Source organism: Silene latifolia, chromosome 9 (assembly GCF_048544455.1).
Source record: "Silene latifolia isolate original U9 population chromosome 9, ASM4854445v1, whole genome shotgun sequence".
NCBI classification, from domain to species: Eukaryota; Viridiplantae; Streptophyta; class Magnoliopsida; order Caryophyllales; family Caryophyllaceae; genus Silene; species Silene latifolia.
This window is the reverse complement of record NC_133534.1, coordinates 54,384,859-54,395,060: the sequence shown is the minus strand read 5'-3', so window position 1 is coordinate 54,395,060 and position 10,202 is coordinate 54,384,859. Positions and strand designations below refer to the sequence as shown.

Here is a 10,202-nt window from a genome sequence, read left to right as displayed (position 1 = left end):
CTTGGTGATTATGTTGATTTTATGGAGTTTGATTTTGATAACCTTGGTTTTGGTTGTAAAAGGGTCCTCGATTTTGATTTCCCATAGGAGGTGGGGTGTATGTTGGTTGAGGGTTTTGAACATTTTGGCTTTTGTATGAGAGATTTGGATGGAAATTGGTGTTTTTATTGTAAAAGTTTGAATAAGGGGTACCACTCTTGTATGCTTGAAAAGCATTCACTTGTTCATTTGTTCCCCTACATTCACTTTGGTCATGTCCCAAAGTTCCACAATTCTCACATATCCCACTTGGGATTGATGAAGATGCCGTCATGGCATTAACATGATGCTTTGGTGATTTTGAGGCTTCTTCAAGTCTAGCCATAGTTTTTTCAAACTTCAAATTGATGGTATCAATGTGAGCACTAAGTTGAGCACCCAATTGAGTAATAGAGTCCACTTCATGCTTTCCTCCTCTAGTAGCCTTGCGAGGTCTACTATATTGTGAGTTATGGACCGCCATTTCCTCAATCTTGTTCCAAGTTTGATTGTCATCAACTTCGGTGAACATTCTATTTGATCCCATGTTGAGAATGTTTCTTGAGTCTTCATAAAGACCGTTCCAAAATTGTTGTACCAAGAACCACTCGCTAAGTCCATGTTGAGGACATGAGTGACAAATTCCCTTGAATCGTTCCCAAGCTTCATACAAAGATTCTTCATCTCTTTGCTTAAAGCCCGTAATTTGAGCTCTTAGCATGTTAGTCTTTTCCGGTGGATAAAACTTTTTGTAGAAAGCTAGAGCTAACTTCTTCCAAGAATCAATTCCAAGAGTAGCCTTATCAAGGCCTTTCAACCATTGTTTTGCGGTGCCAATTAGAGAAAAAGGAAATAAGACCCATCGAATTTGGTCTTGAGTTACACCGGTTTGTGAAATTGCATCACAATAGTCACAAAAAGTCTCCATATGAGAGTGAGGGTCTTCAGTAGGCATCCCCCCAAATTGGCTTCTTTCGATTAATTGGATAAATGCGGATTTGGCAATAAAATTTCCGGTTAAGTGTTGTGGTGTGGGAGTACCATTGGGTAGGTTCTCCTCGGTGGGTACGGAATGTGATGAAAATTTAGGCATTGTGGGTTGATTTTGTGTTGGATTTTGTGTTGGGTTCTCCTCACCTACTCTTGCAAAAGGGTTGATGAACTCACTAGTGTTGGGTTGAATATCTACAACCTCACCAATACCTGTCAAAGTTCTCCTAGCAAGTCTTCTATTGGTTCTCAAAGTCCTTTCAATTTCGTAATCAAAGGGTAACAAGTTACCTTGTGATCTTCTAGACATGCAAAATATCAAACAACTCGAAAATAATTAGAACAAACCTTGAGGAGTTCTACTTCCCCAAGGCAAAGAAAGACACAACTAATAATAATGTAAGAAAATCTAAATCAAGTTAACACCGTCCCCGTGGTCGTGGATCTAAATCTTTCGGTTACTTGTCGTTAGGAGAACCTAGACCAAAACACAATTTATAACTTCACAAACAACTCTACAATTAGTAAAGAGGCAAGTAAAGGTCGGATCCCAAGGGACGGGAATTGAGATGAGATTTCTATTGCAACTAGTAGTGTCTTAGGGGTGTCACAATTGGGGTTTGATGTAGAAGGTCACTAAACTAAAAACAAAGCAAGTAAACAAGCAAGATGAATTAAAAGGGGTGTAAACAATTGATAAAAGGCACTAGGGTGTCATGGGGTCATAGGGGATTCATGAAAATTGATCATACAAACATATTCTCAAGTTATAAGCAAGCAATTATTGTTGTGATGGATCGAGTTGGTTTATATCTTACAATCCTAGGAAAGTTTGGGTCCCGCATCCGAATCGATTAGATTGTACAACACCTACAAGTCGACTTAATCTTCCCTACTCAACAATATACATGGTCTAATGAGACTCGAGTTGGTTTATGTCTTACAAGTCTCATTGAAAAGATAGGTGATGAGTAAAAATGCAAGGATTCATAGGCTCACATTTTATCAAACATAACATGTGCATAAGTTGAAATCACAACAAGCAAGCAAATAAACTATGAAAGCATATTAATTTAAGCATGAATTATTCCCCATGTTGGTTTCCCCTAATTACCCATTAACCCTAGCTAAGGTAACTACTCACTCATTATCATGTTGAACATGCTAGCAAGGTTGTCAATCATACCAACAAAGTGAAACATGATGAATAAATGAAAGTAATTAACAATAATTAAAAAGGGATTAAGAGAATTATACCTACTAATGATTCCAATAATAAAGCAAAGAATAAAAGAAGTACTTGATGCTTGATTGGAAGGTTGTCAATCTCCCAATAATAACCCAAATAATCTTCAATTACCCAAAATAAAGGATGAACAAGAGAGATTAAGGAAATAAAACTTGTATTAAAACTTGATTAATTGTTGATTACAAGATTAAAAAGAGATTTGATTAATATTAACTACACTAAAGATTGCTAAGAAGAACATGCTTTTCTAATTAGACTAATGGGGTATTTATAGTGGGGATTAAGTGTGTGAATTAGGGTTAACTAAGGGCTTAAATGACGATTAAGTCCCTACTTAAGGAAACGTCGGTCTTTTTGGAAAGACTCCGGTCTCTAGAAAAAGATGTGCATCCTTCCTTGAAGCATGAAGAAGACGAAATGGGTCTGCCTGGGAATCCGGGCGTCTTTAGCACGGGACGGGCGGATTCGGTGGTTTCTGCCCGGGCGTCTTGGGGTGAAGACGGGCGTCTTCTGGTGCTTTTGCCAGGGCGTCTTGGTGTGAAGACGCACGGATTATGGTGGTGGTGGACGGGTGTCTTCTGGGGAAGACGCACGGATTGCTGGACAGTCTCGTTTCTTCTTCTTTTCTTCCTTTTTCTTCATAAGATCCTTGGGGATTTCCTTGGGGATGCAAGGATCGTTTCTCATCATTGCCCATCTACTATTGTATGTACAAAGGCCTTCTAATCTTGTCTCTCCTTGATGCTTGGTCATTGAATTCAATCAATTTAGTCTCGTTTTGCCATGAAAATGCAAGGTTTGCACTCCTTTCCTACCAAGGGATCAAAACCTCAAAGAATATGCAAAATAAAGAACTAAAGACAATAAATGACCCAAATATGCACTAAAAAGCATGGGAACAAGGCTAATTCGGGGACTAAATGTGCTCTAATTATGGTCACATCAAATATCCCCAAACCGAACCTTTGCTCGTCCCGAGTAAAGAGGTGACAAAGTGTAGGACCATTATTTAAACTAACCTAATAACATAGCCGATATGAGACAGTTAGCGGGTCTCACTCCGCCCCTTCAACTCACAACAAGACAACCATGAGGTAGGATGCCTTCTTGCAAGGCAAGGTGTGTCTTGCCAAAATGGCGACACATCCAAACATTAAGCACACATAATCAAATAATGGATGCATCTACAAAAGAATAGCCACTTTCCTCATCTAAGTGGCGGAAATTATCTACAAGGGAAGCAATTCAAGGGTACACACTCCTTCATAGATGCAATTTCTTCAAGCTACTAAGCCTAGAAGGATACCGATAAATCACCTCCAAGTTGTGTCAAGCTAGGGTACCTCTGTCCTCAATCGTTAAATGCTTTTGTCAAGAGTAGACTCCCTATGGTGTTAGAAACACTGGAGGATCGCGGAATTCCCCCTCTTGCCTAGACAAGAAGAAGAGTCGCCCCCTCTCTACCATGCACAAAAATGGATATGATGGATAAAGGGATCAATAGATATTTGAGTTTCACTTTGGGAGTTTGCTTTGTTGTTGTTTTTCCCCCCAATTTCTTGTGGCATATAACATTTGAGAACACTTTCTTGCCATTTTCTTTTGATTTTTGGCATTTCAACACTTGACAACTTTCAACTTTTCTTTGCATTTCTTTTTGAACATTTTCAAAGTCACCCAATATGTAGTGAGGGTGGCTTATATTTGAAGCATAGGAGTTCTATTTTTGCTCCTCTTTTCATTTGATGCATTTTTTTTGCAAACTTTCTTTCACTTTTCATTTCATTGAACTCAAATTGATTTCTTTTTGTGCCCATTCCCTTTGATGACAAAAATGTGGTAGAACATGGATGATGGATGGATGCATGGTTTCAAGGGTCACCTTGGAATAAACGGTAGCCAAGGAGTTATCACACCAAAAGGTACTCTTGACTAGGCCTTAAACCATGGGTCAAAGGATACTAGCATGACACATCCTAGGGTATTTTACAAGTATTATAACAAGGAAAGTCTTAAGAAGAAAAAGCATCTACTAGGGCCTATATACACTTGTCAAGTTTCCCAAGTAGACGGTTTCGCAAATTTTTTCTAATATGCAAACTACATGCCATGATGCAGCTAACATATATATACATCCTCATGCAAATGATTCTACCAACTAATATGACATATAAACTAAGTGTAAGTCCTAAGTTCACATTGTTATACCGCATCAATCAAAATAAAGCCACATAGTCATTAACATAAAGAGGAAAAAGGAGATTGGAAAGATCATACCATGTGGTCTTCAATATCCTCATGTCTCGGATGTGGCGTAGTCGATCAATATGAACAAGGATAAAACAAACACAATATATACAACAATATATACATGACTACATTACAAAGGAAATGAACTTGTTTTTGGTTTTTCAATTTTTCAAATTTTTATGGTTTTTCAAAATTTTTCAATTTTTTTGGATTTTTGAATAAAAGTTAAGTTAAAATTCCCCATCCCCACACTAATATGGGCATTGTCCTCAATGGCCAAAATGATGGGAAATCATGCAAGCATGATGCATGAATTCTACTCTAAATGCAAGCTACACTAATCTACACTACATGATGCATGGGTTTTTGTTTATGACGGAGAGCGTAATTTAGATTACCTCTCATTGCGTATGCATGTACTTCCCCAAACCGAGTTAGAAATGTCTTAAAGTTGGGGGTAGTTCATGCACACAAGATGCAATGCATGAAACTAAATTGTCATTTTGGATTTTCAAAAGTGGGAACAATGAAATAAGAACACCTCAATGGGGCCTAGGTGTTACTCCTCTATGTTGCTAGGACTACTCCAACCATGATCAAGATAAGTAAATAAAACAAAGAAAGAAGTAGACAAACCTCAAGAGTGTAGGAGCCTCCAAAGCTTGCTAGTCTTCCATCATATCATCATTATCATCATCTTCCTCAATAGAAGTGGACTCATCACCACTTCCCTCTTCACTTCCTTGTTCACTTTGTTCAACATCCTCTTCTTCTTCTTTACTAGCCTCTTCATCAATGCTATCATCAACAACCTCATCACCGACAACCTCATCCGTCACCCGGAATCTCACCCCTAGATGCACTCGGAAAGAAGACTTCCCTATCCGCCCAACTAGGCAAAGGACATGAAGGATCAAGTAGTCCTTACCTAGCTAAATGAAGGAGGGGTGGATATTGGGCTAAGTAAGCATCTTCCCGATCCTTAAAAGCTTGCTTGTGCATCTCTTGCATAAGTAGAGTCATATAATCTTTGCTTGCTTCAACACCTTCTTGTTTGAACACTTGGTACTTGAATGGATAGGGTGGTGTGACAATGGAAGATGAGGGCATTTCAATTTCATCCCTTTTGATGTCGTATGATGTATTCGGCTTCTTTTGAGAGGGGAAGGAGGTAGTTGGTCCGATGGACACTCAAACGACAAATCTTAGAAGGCAAAGTAAAAGATCTAGCCTCATTGGTGAGCCACCCATATTTGGTGTCAAGAGGGTTATGAGTGACCCACTTGTACTTGTTAATCATAGCATCCATATCAATGAGATGACCCCCCCTTTTTCGCCACATACTTGCTATCCTTGTTGAAATTCGGATCAAAGTACTTAGTCAAAAGAGTGACTATACCTCCATTTAAAATAACGGTGGTGCCTTGCTTCCCACAATCAACATTTAGCCATCTTTCCACCAAAAGCCTTAGAGAATTGTAAGGCGTGGTGAATTCCCTTCCAATATTTAAGGCCGACTCAAGAAGAACACAATCGAGCTTGGTAAAGTGGTTGGTGTCTTTTCTTGCAATGATGGTATTCCCGATGACCTTATGCCACACTCTATTTCACTTATATAGGGCTAAATCTGAGTCCCAACTTCCTCACCTTTCACCGGTACCTAACCGGAATGCTGTTTAAGAATAAAATTCATCTCAGAAGGAGGGGAATGTGGGCTTAACTCCTGGCTTTTAAGCCTCGAAAACAAAGCGGAATTCCGTCTTGACATCTGTTCTAGATAAGGCGAGTCAGAGGTAATCGCTACTAGGGTAGAGACCACTAAACATCATTTGGGTAGGCCGAGGGATAAAAGAAAGAACATATAATATAGTAAGTTAATGAAATTGCTCCACTGCACCTTCTTCCGTTCCGAAAAGCCACCAATGCCCAAATGGTGGACTAATAGAGCGCGACTAGCATGATAGTTCTCAAATTTCCTTCCGGAAATCGCCTCCCAAACAGGAGCGGGGTCATACTTTACGGGATTCTTGAAATAACTAGGTGAATAACTAAGACCCAATGCTTTACCCAATTCTTCAAAGGTGATGCACCTACTCACATTAGCTAGGCGGAACTCGATGTTTTCTCTAGTCTCTACCTTTGTAACTTTCAAAGAACTCAAGAATTCTAAGGTAAGGGAGGGGTATGTCAATTCTTTTGTAGCAAACAATTTTCCCAACCCCATGGCTTCAAAGAAGGCTTTAGTTTGCTCAAGGACACCCAACTTGTTCAAGACATCTTCACAAATAAATTTGGTGGATAGAAAGGATTTTCTAGCATACTTGGTAAATGTTTCCCTATGGGAGTTAGAAATGAAAATTACCCCCGGATAGTTCGAAAGTTGAGCAATTTCCGGAGTTGTTGATGTTGTTGCTTCCAAGTTTGAGCAAGCTACCACCATAGCCAATGAGGCTTTCTTTGCTTGAAGAATCTTTTGTCTTGTTGAGAGTGCCTTTGCCTTAGGTGCCTTTGTTGCTCCTTTTGTCCTTGCCATTGATGATTGAACCAAGAAAAGAGTGAAAATCTTCAATTTCCAAGTATACCCAAATCGATTTTAAGGTGAAAGGCTTTGCCTTTATAAATTCAAAAATCGACTCAAAGGTTGAAGATTTTGGTGCTTGGTTTGATTTTTGTTGAAAGAGGAGTGATTAATTGTTGTTAGAAGGAAGTTTTGATTTGATTTTGATGAATGTGGTTGAGGAAATTTTGTTTTGGTGATGGAGAGGATGAGGGTTTTGAGTTTTGGGGTTTATGGGTAGTGTTTTGAATGAAGGAATGAAGAAATGAATGGGGGATGGGGTTTATAAAAGACCCGAAAAATTTTGAATTGCAGGGGAAGACGGGCGTCTTTTCTTCGGGACGCTCGGATTCTGCTTGTTTTGGCTTCAGGAATCTCGCCTAAAGACGGGCGTCTTTCAGCAAAGACGCTCGGATTGTTCAATTGCGGGACGGGCGTCTTCTGCTGAAGACGGGCGGATTCTCTTCCAGTGAGATTTCTTATTTTTCCCAGCCAAAAAGACGGGCGTCTTTCCTTCCAGGACGGGCGTCTTTCTGGAGATGGGCGGATTCTCTTTTAGGACGCTCGGATTTATCAACAGTCCCAAAATTTCAAATTCTCAGCTCAGATGGACGGGCGGATTTTGACAAAGACGCCCGGGTTGCCTGAAGACGGGCGGGTTCTCTAGAAAACGCTCGGATTCTGCCCCTTTTACCCTGATTCAGTTCCATCCGTGTACTTGCATATCCCGTGTCATTTTTCATTCTTCAATATCCCGTGTTCTTAATTGTAGGGGCACTACTAAGGCATGAATAGCCTAGGAAATTGCTATCCCCACACTAAGGTAAAGCACTACACATCAATTAAAATCATTAGTCCCTCCCTCACTTCTCTCAAAAATGATAATTATCTTGATCAAGGCATAAAAATCCAAAAATGACAAAAATGCAATGTAAGAATTAAAATGCGAGTTAGGGAGTTAGAAATATTTACAAATGGTGGTTTAGGGAGGACTCCACCAAACTCTCATCCTTAGTGAGATGTCATGGGGGCATGTCCAAGGTGTTGTTGATGTTTCTCAACACCTTGAAGAAGTAATCAAAAGCTTGTTCATTATCATGATAAAGATCTTAAATAGATCTTTGCCCTTGTTGTCGGACTTGATCGATAGCATTACCAATGTAGGGATTGAAAATCCCTTCAAACTCATCGTCCCAAAGACCACAAACTTCATCTACTTGATCACTAAAGATCTCTTGAGTTGATAGAGACAACTCTCCCATTTTCTTGTCTTGGTCAATGAGGCCATCCTCTTCATTGATTGACTTTGGTGAGCTTTTCAAGCTCTCTTTGTTACAATTCACTTGCTCTTTGAATGGAGCATCTTCAATTTTCTTCTTCCATTGGAATTCCGACTTCTTCCTATCATCCTTCCGGCTATAATGATCAACCATAAAACATGGTTCATGCAAACGGGGAGCTCTCATGGTCTTGTCAATATTGAAAGTTATGCTCTCATCTCCCACTTCTAGAGTGAGCTCTCCATGCTTCACATCAATCACCGCACCCGCGGTGTGTAAGAAAGGTCTTCCTAGAATGATTGGAATGTTGGAGTCTTCTTCCATGTCAACAATGACAAAGTCCACCGGGATGAAAAATTTCCCAATTCGTACGGGAACATCTTCCCATATCCCTAATGGTGTCTTCGTCGATCTATCGGCCATTTGGAGTGTGATATTGGTGCATTTAAGCTCTCCCATCCCAAACCTTTTACTCACCGAGTACGGCATAACACTCACACTAGCCCCTAGATCACATAAGACTTTGTTGATCGTGGTGTCGCCAATGGTACACGGTATTGAGAAGCTTCCCGGATCTTTGAGTTTTGGAGGTGAACTCCCTTGAAGTATTGCACTACTCACCTTTGTGAAGGCGATAGTCTCAAGCTTCCGGATCGACTTCTTCTTTGTGAGGATGTCTTTCATGTATTTTGCATAGGCCGGCACGTGATTGATTAATTCCGTGAAAGGAATTGAGACTTCCAAATTCTTCACAATTTCCATAAATTTTCCAAGTTGGTCATCAAATTTGGGCTTGGCTTGACGACTTGGAAAAGGAAGTCTAATAACAATGGGCTCCTTCTCCTTGACCTTGTCTTCATTTTTCTTTGAAATTTCTTCTTTTGAGGGTTCCTCATCCTTGGAATTTTGCACAAGTTCTTCTTTATCACTAGCTTCCACAACTTCATTCTCAACTTGCTTCTTCGGTGCTTCATACCTTGTACCACTTCTCAAGTGAATGGCACTAACCGTTTCATGTCTTGGGGGATTACTTTGAGGTGATAATTGCCCCTTTTGTCTTTGTGAGCTTGAAGATGCTAGTTGAGTCAATTGGGTTTCCAACATTTTGGTGTGAGCTAGGATGTTGTTGATGGTGATTTCCTTTGCTTGACTATCCTTTTGCATTTGAGTGAAAAATTCTTGTTGATTCTTTTGCATTTGAAGGACCGCTTTTTGAACATCAAAACCTTGGTCATTTTGTTGATTGTATGGAGATTGATTTTGGTAACCTTGGTTTTGGTTGTAAAAGGGTCTTTGATTTTGGTTTCTCATGGGAGGTGGGGTGTATGTTGGTTGAGGGTTTTGAACATTTTGGCTTTTGTATGAGAGATTTGGATGGAATTTGGTGTTTTCATTGTAATAGTTTGAATAAGGGGTACCACTCTTGTATGCTTGGAAAGCATTCACTTGTTCATTTGTTCCCCTACATTCACTTTGGTCATGTCCCAAAGTTCCATAATTCTCACATATCCCACTTGGGATTGATGAAGATGCCGTCATGGCATTAACATGATGCTTTGGTTATTTTGAGGCTTCTTCAAGTCTAGCCATAGCTTTTTCAAACTTCAAATTAATGGTATCAATGTGAGCACTAAGTTGAGCACCCAATTGAGTAATGGAGTCCACTTCATGCTTTCCTCCTCTAGTAGCCTTGCGAGGTCTACTATATTGTGAGCTATGGACCGCCATTTCCTCAATTTTGTTCCAAGTTTGATTATCATCAACTTCGGTGAACATTCCATTTGATCCCATGTTGAGAATGTTCCTTGAATCTTCATAAAGACCGTTCCAAAATTGTTGTACCAAGAACCACTCGCTA

General features: G+C 39.8%; 1 non-coding gene across 1 annotated transcript; it reads left to right on the top strand.

The window, feature by feature from the left end:
- Positions 1-632: 632 nt before the first annotated feature.
- Positions 633-739, top strand: LOC141603033 (small nucleolar RNA R71). The gene has a single exon (XR_012524932.1). It is a non-coding gene; the product is annotated as a small nucleolar RNA R71 (small nucleolar RNA).
- Positions 740-10,202: the final 9,463 nt, after the last annotated feature.